General features: G+C 40.5%; 1 long non-coding RNA gene across 2 annotated transcripts; it reads right to left on the bottom strand.

Moving 5' to 3' along the window:
- Positions 1–521: 521 nt before the first annotated feature.
- Positions 522–11,957, bottom strand: LOC138741810 (uncharacterized). Of its 2 annotated transcripts, none has more exons than XR_011343781.1 (3): positions 11,828–11,957; positions 9,077–9,219; positions 522–2,384 (listed from the first exon to the last, which is right to left on the bottom strand). It is a non-coding gene; the product is annotated as an uncharacterized lncRNA (long non-coding RNA). The 2 variants fall into 2 exon arrangements; XR_011343782.1 differs by lacking the exon at positions 522–2,384 and adding an exon at positions 6,618–6,975.
- Positions 11,958–15,079: the final 3,122 nt, after the last annotated feature.

Below are 15,079 nucleotides of genomic sequence, written 5' to 3'. Positions count from 1 at the left end.
TATTTGTAATTATTTCTCTTTCCTGCAACACGTATTTTCTCCATTTTCCTTGTTGATATAACACCTCTCTTGTCTATTCCTCGCCCCTCACCTTACCCCTACTCCACTCACCCCACTCCTTACCTTTGATGTTGTCTTCCCTCGACCTTACTATTCCAATTTCTCTGTGAATAATTTAATATAATCTCCTGGGCACGAAACTGATAGAAGTGGACCCACCACCTGCTTCATGCAAGTTCAATTTGATGCTTTGCCAAGTTCAGTGGTTAAAATTACCATCACTATATTTAGATTTCCAATCCCTCTGTCCCATTCTACTTTTCAATCATGTCAGGGGTTCTTTATCCCATCTCTCCAATGTGATCCATAGATAGTTAGAAAATTTAATTCCTGAAATAAGGACACTTTTTTTTGCCTTAGGCTCCAACTTTAATATTTTTTTAAAAAACATATGCCCCACCATTAGCAGAAAAAAAAGTAATATATTCAAAAGAAGTTTTAATTAAATAATTTACTGCAAGTGTATTTCAATGCAATTAAGGTTGGGAATACACTGGAACATATATTTCATATGCAACTACTACTTCAATGTGTCAACCATCTCAAACATACATTCAACAACTGTCTTCACTTCAGTGGAAACCTTGCCCGTCGCTGTTGCAGATTTTTTTTTATTTGAGGGACTCATTTTGTTAGTTTCAACCTTAAATCTCCATGTTTTGTAATTTCCAGTCAGTTTCTCTTAGCTTGTAGCAAATCACTAACAGCTCTGAAGCCATATTCTACTAAATAAGATGATGGGAAATGAATCAATAGTTCCCTTGCTAAATAGTCGAGTTTGGGTATTTCTTTTCAATCTCGTTAGACAGCCTTTCACTTAGAACAGAGTTTTCACAGATTCATCATGTTGCAACTCCGATAACTCCTCTTGTTATTGCACTGGAACTTCAGATAATTCCATCAGCAATGGCTGAGATAACCAAGAGGGAAAATCCATTGCCTTTAAATCACAAAATCTATTATTGAAATTAGTAACCAACATTTTCAAATGGTCAACAATGAAGTTTGTAGCAGCATTAGTTACTTCACACTTATTCAACCAATAGAATTGACTGAAATTTCCTGCAGAAATATTCCTTTTGGCATAATTCGAGAAGTATCATGAATCCAAATAACTTTATTTTTGCATCAACGAGCATCATATTTACTACTTGGAGCTGTTTGTTCAATGTACTTAGTTTCTCAAAAATGTCCGTCAAGTAACTCACATAAACTTTTCCATCTGTTGAGGGCAAGACCTTCATTTCAGGTTTGTCCTTCAAAAACTCACTGAGGGGATCAAACAGTCCCATAAATCTTTTGAAGCAGTTTCCCTTTGACAACCACCTTATTTCAGTGTGAAGCAATAATCTCACATGCTCTGCATTTTTATCGACACAAAACAACTTAAATGGACATTCACATTTGGCCTTAGTTTTGATGGTATTAACACATGATCACAGAATGAAGTATCTTGTGTAGAACAGGGGAAACTTGCTTTGCAACTATGTTTTCTCAGTAGATAACACAATGCACAACCAACATGTTTGGATTGTCATCCTTCATTCATTTTAAGTATCCTGTATTTTCACCCATCATAGAAGGTGAACCATCTGCAACACAAGATACAATGTTTCCGTTTTCATCCAAATAATTTTTGAGCTTGCTGTAGATATCAACTGCAGTAGTGATTGTTTTTAATGATACACAAAACAACTCTTCTTGAAACTCTTCCTGATCATTATATCTCATGTATGCCAATAACAGAGGCTTACTATCCTGTTCAGTAGATTTATCCAGTTGAATTGAGAACTTTCGTGATTTGAACTTCCCAATAAGCTGTTTTTCAACATCTTGGCTGATGTCATCTATTCTGTTGCAGACAGTATTATTACTCAATGGCATTGCTCAGCCATATTTGTCATCCTTTTGCAGAACTGTTTTGAGAAACAATGATATTGCAGGTTTAATCAGTTCCTCCCCAATCATATGATCCTTCCCATGTTATGCTATCAGTGCAGAAATTTCACAGCTGGCTTCAAGGGGACGATTCAGGGCCATAGTTTTCACAGCAGTGATGTTTGATCTATTTTCAAACTTCTCTTCCAGTGATTTAAAATATTCCAATTTTGAATTGACATGGTTAGGATTTTTTACCCTCAAATTAACTTCAAGATGGCCTGCTTTCATTGATACATTTGCCAAAATTTGCTGGCATAATAGGCAAAAAGGTGCAAGTTCATAGTGTACAGCAGGAGTAAACTCAAACTTCAACAACTCCACTGAATATTGACGAACATTTTGCTTGCTTGGTCTGCTCATTTTAAATATACAACGCGAGCTCCCTGAAACAGATTAATTAATATTTTATTATGAATTAGAATTGAAAAATGTAATACAAGTAATGATTAAATCAAAGGAAGAAAACTGACCCTAAAAAAAAAACCAGATACATACAGATACAGGCCTTGCTCACTACTGAGCTGAAAAAGTAAAGGGGTATGGACAGAGACATGATGGTTGAGATAAATTGGAATCCTTTCGCCAATGAGATAATTTGGAATGGATAAAACTGGTCAGAAAAAATATATAATTATAATGTCAACCAAGGATAACAACAGTTTAAATAAGAGAAACATCAGAAGAGCAAAAACACGTTATGAAAATGAAAAAAAGACAAAGTAATTTTATTTGGAAGTTACCATAATTATGCTGTAATGAGAGTGTGGCCAAGTCACATCTTTCACATCAACATAACGAGTTTATTTTTTCAAACCAACTTTTTAATAATTTCCCAAAATATTCCTACACCCCACTAAAATATTCTTAACCCACACGCCCCACCAAAATATTCCCATGCCCCATGGGTGGGGCATACACCCACATTGAGAATCTATGCATTAAAGCATTGAATCAGCATTTTTTTTTACTGTTTAATTTCTGTCATATATAACACTTTTGATTCATCTCTATAAACATTACATTTTTAATGTTAATTTCATATAATTGGTTGCAATTATATGATGGTATTAACATTTTCATGATTTATCTGTTTTTTTTCCCTTTAATCATAGTTTATTTTACTTCCATTATTGCTTCAGTAGCTACTCATCCACAAGTGGAAACTTCTTGCTTGCAGAGAATTAAGCCACAAATTGAGCTAGCTATTTCTCTAAAAAGTGAGCATTGAAATTCAATGTAGTGATAAAGCTTGTCCTTAGGCTTCACAGTTAGAGTTGTGCCAAAGTATTTTACACTCATTCCACTTAATGGGCTGCTTCCAATGTGAGCATTGTCCTAGTGGACACTGCAGGCACTGTACAGATGTTATGCAGCTGTGCGAGATACTTTGAATAGTGGGTACTTTTGACAGCATGTAAATAATTGGTTCGTCCCTGTTTCAGTCACTTCCACTCATGGTATATGTAAGGATTCAGATAATTGCTCATAAATCCCTGATGTGAATTGTTGAAATATGCCCAGTGAACAGAGAATAATGGCTATTGCTGTGTGATTTAAAGGAAGAAGTCATTGAAAGGTTTAGATGATGTTATAAATCACACAAATAAAGCAAAGTGGCTGATGGCTATTAACTGAAACCAAGATTAGATTACTGCCATTAAATTGCTCCCTTGTGTCTCTTATTTTTATGTTTCGTTTGGTGCTTTGGGCTGCATTTTCAGACTGTCCACAGCTCTCATTGCTGACACTGTATCACCCTCATATGTGCCTTCATGCATTACAAGGTTGTGATAGTACAGACCTATCACCAATGTATATAGTTGCAGTATCTAGAGTGTAATGACTGTGCTTACAGCGAGTGGCTGAGAGCTAAGCCATGCCTACTGTCTGGGCCTTAAAGGGTTGTGTCCCTAGCCAGGTCAGATCATTCCGGACTGGTTGGCCACCTGTGAAGACCTCCTGTCTTTTGCTAATAAAAGCCTTGGTTTTGATCAACAAGTCTTTGGTTCTTTCAACGAGCTCTACAAAGGTTCACATTGAAGAATTCATTATCACAACATATTTACTTTAAATTTATTGGGAAACACTATACTTTATTTATAAGAGTCTCTGTCTCCCAGGTATAGCTTAGAATTTGCTGCTGGTGTGAACCATTTCTGAGTTGAATAGAGAGCAGCTAAGAAAGAAACAAATGCAACTTGTTCTTTCATATGGGATTATTGGTGGAATCAATGGATCCAGGTCACATATCACTTTGTGATCTTCGATAAGTCTAGTTGATCTCTTAACTTGGCTCAGCAGTCAAACCCCCACAGCACCATTTGGCAGCTATTGATCCACAGAGAAGTCATGTGACCAAAAAGCAATGATGTCACTTCCATAGTTCCACAGATGACTGACATGAAAACCATTGATGTTTCACAGCTGTGATCTTTTCATCTGGGATCGAGTCTCCTTGCACCAGACGCCCCCTCCCATGCAATGATAAAATGACAGAGAAGAGAATCATCTTCCTGCAGGAAGATTTAAAAAAATATTTTCATTTAATTGTGCGCCCAAACTAGCATGTCACTGGGAGGTACTTGCAGCAAACGATTACATCAATCATGTTACCAAACATTTTTCGTCAGAGATCAGACCAAATCTGAAACCTTGGGAAAGGCAGGATGTCACACAATGGGACATCTATCCTAATTCAGCCACCCCCAACTGCTCTAATAATCATGATGGAGCTTTTTCACTGAATATAACAATGAGGTTCTGGTGCAGAGGCCAGAAACCAGGAGGCCTTGTGCACAAGAGTCACTTAGGAAGCCCAATCATGGACACAATTACAAATGTCTGTCAGGACATGGCTGAGATAATATCAGCCAGCAATGATAGTCCCAGATGCATGTACAACATGATGAGAATCTTCTGCACTTTAATAATTGTTCAGAGGTGAAAAGTAAAGAAAATAATTGTTGCTCCTTCATCTGACACGACATTGTGACAAGGACATAACTACAGCATCGCCTTGCCCACACCATTATTCGGTACCATATACACACGGAAACAGTGTGGAAATGTGTGTGCACAAGAGTTTGTGATTGTGTTTACAGGGATGAAGAAGTACGTTTGTTTGCATGTGTGTTCGTGCACAAACGTACATGCATATTTGTGAATGTGAATACCTGTAAAACATTTAGTGGTTTTGTGTGAGGCTGTGTTTGGGTCAGAGTGTGTGCATGAGTAAATGTTAGAAATATGGGGATGTATATACTGTAGGTGTACTGGTGAGTGCCGAGGGTGTATATTTGTGTATTTGTTGTGGGTAGGGAAATATAAATGCGGAGTATGGGGATTGTAGATCATGTGAGAGTACGTGTGTGTATAGAATCATATGTATACCTTGAGGACCGTGTATAATTATGGCAAAGAGTCTTTGACTGGAGCAGAAATATGAATGCATGGAAGCCCAGATGGAAGGGAGGGAACTTGTAGTCATTATAGTATTGTGTGGATCTGGGTAAGTGGTGCGTGTGTATGCGCGTATTTAATAAGGGAGCACAGATGTGTCCTTCTCTAGGGGTTGGTGAGTACAGACATGCAAATGGGGATGGAGCTGTAGGATTTTCTGTGCATTTGTGGGCATTGACATGCATATGATTTTAGGCAATAACCAACAAATTTGATGCTCTGTTGCCTGAATGATGCTGGAACTTCACTCATTCAGGTAAATCTAAAATATTCTGTTAAATATTTGGCTCACGCTTTGTGGCTCAGACTTGGAACAAAGTACCCAACCTGTAATCTGCCCTTGAAGCCATTTAATTTAATTCTTTTTTTTAATGTATTTAATTTTTTAAAAATGTAGACATAAAGCAAGGTAACAGGCCATTTCGGCGCATGAGTCAGTGCTGCCCAATTTACACCCAATTAACCTACAGCCAGTGTATTTTCAAACAGTAGGAGAAAACCACAGCCTTCGGGGAAAACCCACTCAGACACGGGGAGAACGTACAAACTCCTTACAGACAGCGCAGGATTAGAAGCTAGCTAACCACTATGTCAACCAGGCCACCTCCACGCCAACCGTGCCGCCCTCAAACATGCCAACTGAAGCCCCTGGGGAAAATCCATGCAGGCACAGGGAGAACGTATATTGTTTTTATGTGGCAAGTCTTCTAATCAATGGCCATTCCTCAAAACACTGATGATAGGGAGACTTAGTGATTGGATATCTTTCAGTATTGTTACGTCTGCAACCTGCTTGGTAATCTGCCCCTTTTTCAGCCCAAGCCAGCACATTATCCAGATCTTGCTCCGTTCAGGATCCAAAAACTGTTTTGTTGTCTCAGGAGTGAACATTCCTCCTTCTGGTCGTATGAAGGAAAGCACAATTATGAAGATGACTGAGCCAAGATCATTGTCTGTGGTTAGCATTTTGGCAAGAAATGACCGACTATCTATTTGAATCATAAAATATTGACAAGAGACATCAGTTTGCAGTTATAAAAAAAACATATATATATCACATCAATAGTTGTATAACATTCCACAAAATTTGTTTGAAGCACAATCTATTGTAATGGAAAATTGTCTGAGAAGAATTATGACTTTGTCCCAGCTATCTGTTGAAACCACTCTCAGGGGCAATGTGTTCAAATGGAGAAATATTCCGAGTCATTAAACTTCTTACAGAAGAGTGAGAAAAAAAGAATAAATGACCCAAAAATGTTTCACAAAGGACTTGTGATTCAGATATGTATTGCTTTAGCTTAGCGATGTAAACTGAACTCTTAACGATCCTTCATGGTGGCAATTACGAGCTTAATCATTGTATTGCATACATGAGCGCTGGAGCATATAAACACCAAATCTTGTTCTGCTAAAAATTTTTGGAATAGGTGGTGGATCAGCTAACAGGAACACATCATGTTGAGGCTCTTCTCACTCCCGACAAGAAAGCTGACATTGACAGCTGTCATCAAACTGAGGGAAAAGCAGATGCTTATGAGAGGATATTTTTAAACATTTTGCAAATTCTTTTCACTTTTTAGATACAGAACAGAAAAAGAACTTGCATTGAAAGGATGACTCACAACTCTACAACCCTATAAAGCATTTGGTAGCCAAAAACTAGACAGTATGCACTTTGAAAAATAGGAAACCCAGAAATCTGTACACATCAAAGTGTAATATCAATGTATATTTTTTAGTGATGTCAGTGAGGGTTAGCTATTGCTTAATACACACGGGCAACTCTCTTTTATCCCAGCATGTCAAAATATGGTCTTCATTTGTAGAGCTGCATGCAGTGTTACCATTGAATCCTGGAAATTTCCAACTGCTCAAAAGGGAAAATTTGCGCTGATGCTGAGAATCTTATGGCCTTGCATCAGGAGTACACACCTATTGAAATTGTGCAGCACCGGGCAATCCGGCTGTAGCGCTGTCGATCAACCACATTTGACGGAGAGTCGTGATTAATAGGGTTTAATCACCTTAAGACATCGTCACATCTCACATGTTGCTGGCCCGGATCCAAGGCAGATACTGAGGGAGGAGTTTGGGGATTTCCGGGGGGGATGAGTCACGGGTGTGAAGGGTAAGGGGGGGATGGGCCAGCTCATACAGTAGATACATTCAGACAGTGCTAATAGCTAAACAGTGGTTGCACCACATTTACCCCTTCATTTGAAACAAAGTCCAACAGGGTGAAATGAGTCAATGTCCATTACAGGTTCAGCCTGTCTGGTGGTCTATTCTGTCGTTGTGAGGTTTGATGTGGTTCAGCTGCTGGTTCCTGGGTGGTGTCTTGTGCAACAGGCTGTGCCTCCGGTGGCTGAGGGGGGGTTAGTAGGACCGTAGGGTTGCTTAGCCAGGGTTTGGGGCGCTGTGTCCAGCTCAATTAGTGGGGCCAGTTGGCCGGAGTTACCGTGAGGGGATGTTGATTGGTTGGTTGAGGGGTCTCCTGTATGTGCCAGATCTCAGATGGAAACTGTGTCTTGCCGCCCATCATATTGCAGGTTTGTTTGGAGGAGGTGGACATTTTCGACCAGAGGATCAGTCTTGTGGCTCCTGATATGCCTCCAGAGCAGGACAAGCCTAAGGGTTGTCAGCCAGGATGGCAATGTGGTTCCCGACACTGACTCCGGGGGAAGGAAAAAAGCCTTTCATGTGGTGTCGCATTAATAACGGTACAGAGGAGAGACCTGGTGGCATGGAGCACCTCAGAGGACATCTTGCCACCGGGAGATGGGCAAGCCTTTCGATCTGAGGGCTAGGATTGCCTTCCAGATGGTGGCAGTCTCCCTTTTTATCTGGCCATTCCCCTGGGGGTTATAACCTGTTGTCCTGCTCATGGCTCTTGGACAGCAGGTACTGGTGCAGCTCCTTGCTCATACACAAGGATCCCCAGTCTCTATGGATATGGCACGGGATTCCAGACAGAGTGAATATGCTGCGCAGTGACTTTATGACTGTGGTCATGGTCATGTCTGGGCAGGAGATAACAAAAGGGAAGTGGGAATATTCATCAATTATATTTAGGAAATATACATTCCTGTTGGTGGAAAGGAGAGGACCCTTGAAATCCACACTCAGGCATTCATAATGGCAGGTGCTTTAATCAGGTGAGCTTTATCTGGCCAATAGAATTGGGGTTCACATTCGTCACAGACTGGGCAGCTCCGGGTCATTTCTCCGATATCTTCAACCGAGTAAGGGAGGTTGAGGGCTCTAATGAAGTGGTAGAGCATGGTGACACCAGGGTGGCAGAGATTGTTGTGGAGGACTTGGTCCAACTGTGCATTGGCACATGTCCCTGGGACAGAGGATTGGGAGGCTCGTTGAGCTTCCTCCCACTCTTTAAAACATACCGGGGTTGTAGGTCAATTGGGTGTAACTGGATAGCATGGGCTTATGGGCTGAAAGGGCCTGTTATCATGCTGTGCATCTTATTTTTTGAAAATATTCATACACAATTATACTTCTCCGTATTCTTATACATGCACCTACAGATCCATATGGAATTAGCTGGGAGACCAAAAAAATGGAAGGCATGTGATTATAGATGCAGACATTCTCCCACCTCATAAAATTAAGGTTCCGAGCATCCAATGGGATTATGTGCTCAGCTGTCTGGAATGTGCATGCATGCCAATCTCTGCCGATCTCAGCCAACAGATGGTAGTCAGAATCAGTCCAAGTTATTTGGCTCCCGATCTCTTAATTCTGTGGTGAAAGAGATATCTCAAATAGAAATGGGGAGGTCATTAGACTTATTGTCAGAGCACATGCATGACATCACATACAACCCTGAGATTCCTTTTTCCTGCGGACGAAGCAGAATTACCATACAGTGGTACAAAAAAACTGTATTCAACGTACACTTGTAAACAGATAAAGAAATGTAAACAAACTGTGTAATACAGAGAATAAAAATCAATAAAGTGCACATCAGAGTCCTTAAAAAAAAAGATTGCTTTGTTCTGTTCGGCATCCTCCACTAATCAGTGTACAGTTTTCCATTTTAACTGTAGATTTGCCCCAGGCTCTTCCAAAGTTTCTTGTCCCGTAACTTATCCTCTATAAATTCATTGTCACTAGATAGTTGGCTGTAATTTTTTTGAAAAACTGGTGAGTGTCACTTTTGCCTCTTCCCTCGTTAATTTCCAGCTTCCACCCCTGCTGTGCCTTTGTTCACCCTGCTTCCTGTGTCTTTCATAGGCCAGGGATCTTTCTCCCTCTGCTGCTCCATTGATCTTTCCTGCAAGTGTCTTCTCCCACTGTGATCTCTTGCTTGCTAATGTCAATTCCTGTTCTCATCTCCCTCACAGGTGCCAATTCCTGCTGTGTCAAACTTTAACGCTTGCTGCCAATTCCCATTGTGACCTTTCACTTGCTAGTGTCAATTCCTGCTGAAGCTGTCACTGATTTCATTCTTTTCAATATTTTTTTGTACTTTTCTTGTACTTTCTGCCTCCATTTTCTCTCTGCAGCTCTTCTCTGCCTACAGCTAGGCCCTAAATCTTCCCCTAAACTCCTAAGTCCTCCCTGATCTCTGCAGCTTTCAAGTTGGCAACCATACATTGGAATTGTAACCTGAAGACAAAATAAATGACTCGGGAAACCTCCAAATCAAAATGTCAGTGATGGTTTATTAACAAGTTAAGAAATTGCAATATTAAAAGAATAAAACATAAGAAAAATAATAATTAGTTTGGCGATTCTATTATGTTCTTTCTCAGATTATGATGAAGGTTGGATAGAGTTAAAGACGAGAGCACTACATTAACCTCCTTTAGTCTCTGCTATGTTCCCAATTATTAGAGCTCTCTGTTGATGGCACAAAACGGGGTAGATTCAATTGAAAAAAAAAGAAAATGCTATCAACATTCAGCAAATAGGCAGAGAGAAAAACAGATTTGTTCCAGCTCCTAAATTATTTTGTCAGAAGCGGGAGAGAGAGAAAAATTCTTTTAGGGTCTAGCATCTGATGAATGGTTAGGACATGAGACATTGACTGTTACTTTTCCTATACGTGCACCCTGATCTGTTGAGTGTTGAGAGTCTTGACATTGGCCCTGTCTTTTGTCTTTTAAACTGTGTATTCTTAATGCAGGTGTTTTAGTTTAGTATTGAGGCATTGTAAGAGTGTATCACAGACAACCGGAAATTCACATATCTGGCATCTGTGACCGCTGTAGGTGCCAGATACCGGGGATTTCACTGTAGTTTGGAAAGGCTTGTGGAACAGACAGGTGGGCATATGGGGAGAAGAAGGCACAGAACATTTATAGGGAGTAAGTCTCTGCAATAGGCCTTCTTAATTTCAAGCTTTCAGCCAGCGTATCACTCTGGAGCAGCCATTCTCGATGGGGACTCAGCATATTTAAGGGGAAACATGGAATGAAATTATAATATTTCCATTTTATGTAATCACTATGAGAGGAGTACAGAAGAAACTAACTAAACTTGACTGCTTCACAGGGAAGGAAGCCCATTAACTGTGAGCAGAAGCCTAAAGGAGCCATAGCCAAAAAAAGTTGAGAATAGTTGTTTTGGAGACTGCACTGTTTGTTCCCAATCTTCTTCCTGAAATGCAGTTCCCTAAATTGAATGCATTACTTCAGATGCAATCTAACCATACTCTGTACAAATGGATCACAAATTTCATTCCTTTCAACTCCAACAGCATGGATGCAAAGGCTAATGTTCTGTTAAAATTGCAAATTATTAATTATAATTTTCTACCAATATGAATTATATGTGAGATGCAGAGTGAGACTTGAAGAGGGCTGAGAACTTTATTTTCTAAAGGCATGGGATTTGGAATAAGATCCAGTGAGAAAGTGCTGTTAAAAGGAGACTGAAATGATCAAATTAACTGTAGCCATAAAAGGAAGGAAAGCTCAAGTTGAACAGTCATTATGGCCCAGTGTGCGAGTCGACATGGTCAGTACCATGCGGGAGGGCATTCATGGGTATGTGGCCCCCCCTTGCGAAGTGCTTTGCCCCCATACGCTCATGGCCATTGCTCACCATCAGACCTGCCCCTGCCTGCGTCACTAGCGTGCGTCAAGCATTGCGAGTGTCCAGCTTGACGTACGCTAGTGGCTCTCCACATAATAAGAACAGTGCTTTCGGCTGCTATGTCAGATGGACGGAGGAGGTTTATGTTCACTCAGCAGTTATAACACCACCAGCAGCTCCTCCACCCCCTCGCTGAGCTAGTCTATGACTGTTAGACTGTGCCCCATCCAGCCAGTTAAGCTGCCACCAGCACTCACCCCCCACCTCCCCCACTGAGCGGGTTTACAACTGTCGGAATGTATCTCACCTGGTTACCCTAATACCCTCCTCTGACACTTGCTCTGGCACCAACCCTGGAGTGGAAATTGAAGGCTTGGTCTCAAGAAGCTTCACAGGGAACTGGGTAGGAACCTTAAAAGGTCCTCTTAAACATATCATCTAGTGGGCTGGTAATTGAGATGAAACAAGGTTATCAGCAACATGGCAGTTAAATAAAACACACCAAATTCAACTAATGGATAAAATAGGGATGCAGGATCAGTTGAAGTGCTCTACCTGCATGAGGTGGGAGTTGGTGGACCCCATTGTGGATCCAGGTGATCACACCTGCAGCAAGTATTGGTTGCTCGATATATTTTACCCACATATTTTTATTCCATTGCTCGTAACTAGAGGAGAACATCTTACATTTGTGTATTAATGACTTAAAAGCAGAACTACAATTGACACAAAATCCTTATTATTTACCAAGAGATGTTGTGGTCAAAAGAACAAGTACATTAAATACCATGGTTCACCTTTCCATACCGAGCAATGTGCAAGTGACCCAGAATAATGGCTTCAAAATGTTAGCCATGTAAACTTCTTTCATAAACATTACTTTGCAATGTAATCACTCCATGATAAAAAAAAATTGTCACAATAGAATAAGGAGTAGATGGTTAGTGTTGCAGTCATCTATAAAATTCTTAATATTCTTATTCACATCTCCCCATCTCCATTCTTTCACACTTGAATGATCCAATTCCTTAATCCCTCGTGCAGTTAACAACACATTGGTTGACAGAGAGAAATGGTCAGAGGAAGATAGCAGATGCTTGTAGTTTCCCAATTGGATTCCATCCAGGCAGAAGAAAATATATTTTATGTAATTTAATAATCAGAGGTTTATTTGAACCCAGCAGTGAAAATGGGTTTTAAATAGTGCTCGTAAAAACTCGTTGTGTGAACATTTGAATTTTGTGTGTAGATTTGATCCAGATTGCTGATTGTCGTCGTTGGTTGAAAGGCAACTTAAAGACTCGAGCCACAGATATAATAAATCATTACTTAGAACAAGCCAACAAGCAGGGCGATCACGAGGAAAAATTTCCCTGAAAATCAAATAAGACATAAACGTACAGTAGCAGGTCTTTCCAGCCCACAAGCCCATGCCACCCAAATACAGCCAATTACCCTACAACCCCTGTATGTTTAAGGGTAGGAAGAAGCTGGAGCACCTGGAGGAAATCCATGCAGACACAGGGAGAATGTTCCAATTACTCAAAGACAGCATCAGATTCGAACCCGGGTCGCTGGCGCTGTAATAGCATTGTTCTTACCTCCACAGTAAGTAAGATCAATGTTCTTTTTAGATACAACTCTCAGTACTATCCCGGGGTCCAAGACTTCCTGGTGATTTGAGCATGCTTCCTTCACCATTTCAGGAATGCAGGAAGCCCTGGATGAACAATTAAATCTGACATCTGCTGAGAGCCAGATCACAGGCATTTAATTCTGGAGATCCTGTTCAATATAGGAGGAGCAGGTATGACCTACAAAAAGGGTGAAGTGAAGATTCCAGAGGAAACTGGAAATAACAAAGGACACACAGCAGCTGTGGCAAAATTTAAATGACATAACCTGCCACAAAGCCAATAAAACCACAAAAGCAGAAGCAGATAGTGAAGCTTCACTCCCAGAGGAACTCAATGCCTTCTAAGCCAGATTTGACCACAGTAACAGGGAAGAACCACCCCTCCACACCCCTAAGTCCCCCTGATGATCCTCTCCTGTCTGTATCCAAGGATGACATGCTGGTTACCTTCAGGAGACTGAATCCAAAGAAAGCATCCAGCCTGGATAGTGTGCCCAGCCGAGAATTTTTTTTTAAAATGCAAGTGAACTTATCAATGTACTCACAGATATTTTCAATATCTCACTTCTACAGGGCATAGCGCTCGCCTTTTTCAAACAGACATCAATAATATCGGTACCCAAGAAGAGCATAGTAACTTGCCTTAACGACTATCAACCATTAGCACTTACATGAACAGTAATGAAGTGTTTTGAAAGGCTGGTGTTGAAGCACATCAGCTCTTGTCTGAGCGGCTACATGGATCTATTCTAATTCACCTACTGTAGCAACAAGTTTATGGTGGATGCCATCTCATTGGCTCTACACAAAGCACTGGAACACCTGTGCAGTAGAGATGCATTCATTAGGATCCTCTTTGTCGACTACAATTCTGCATTTAACATCATAATTCCCTTAGAACTGAACAGCAAGCTCCAAGGCCTGGGACTCAATACCCCACTGTATAATTATATCATGTATTCCCTCACCTCCAGACCACAATCAGTGAGGATTGTTAAGAACATCTCCTTCACAATCTCCATCAGTACCAGAGCACCACAGGGCTACATTCTTATCACCCTGCTCTTCTCATTTTAGACCTACAACTTTGTGGCTCAGTCAGGCAAATAACACCATTGACAAATTTTCCCATGATACCATAGTAGTTGGTTGTATAACGAAAGCCGAGGAGTCAGCATACAGGAGGGAGATTGAAAACTTGGCTGATGGCACACAAGCAACAACCTTGCACTCAATGTCACCATAACCAAAGAAATTATTATTGACTTCCGGAAGGGAAAACAATCCAGTGATCATTGGGGGAAATCAGAGGTGGAGAAGGTGAGCAAATTTAAGTTCTTGGAAGTCACTACTTCGGATCATAGGATGCCATAGGTACTCTGTGGTTAGTAAGGAATTACTTAAGCTGGTATGTGAGTGGCGAAAAATGTTGAGAGCCATTGCCTTATCTCACTCACACATCACCTTAGGTATTCCTTGAAGGTGGTACGTGAGTGAGAAAAAAAGTTGAGAATCACTGGGATAAGGGCAATGCAGAAGCAGGTGGGATTAGTATAGGCAGGACATTTGGGTGGGTACGTTAGGCCAAAGGACCTGATTCCATTCTGCATGACTCTATCAAGTCTTCGGTACTGTATCTTATCATTGCAAGAGAGAAGCCGGCAGAGCCACAAAATTGTTTATTTTAATTAATGTAACTATTGGTAGCTATAGAGAATAGGAAAGGTTAGAAGAGATGACTTAGGGCAAGAGAGATTGGAAAGGGTGATATTTCAGGTACAAATATAAGATTGTTTTTTAAAAACATTATCTGGAGGCCAAACCAAGGGTGTTTGGATGATCTAAAAATAATTTAACATCATACAGCTTGAAGATGAGCTAGACATCTGTTGCTTTGCAAGCATAATTCCTCTGATACATGTC

Source organism: Narcine bancroftii, chromosome 8, assembly GCF_036971445.1.
Source record: "Narcine bancroftii isolate sNarBan1 chromosome 8, sNarBan1.hap1, whole genome shotgun sequence".
Taxonomy (NCBI): Eukaryota; Metazoa; Chordata; class Chondrichthyes; order Torpediniformes; family Narcinidae; genus Narcine; species Narcine bancroftii.
This window is presented reverse-complemented; position numbering and strand designations above follow the sequence as displayed.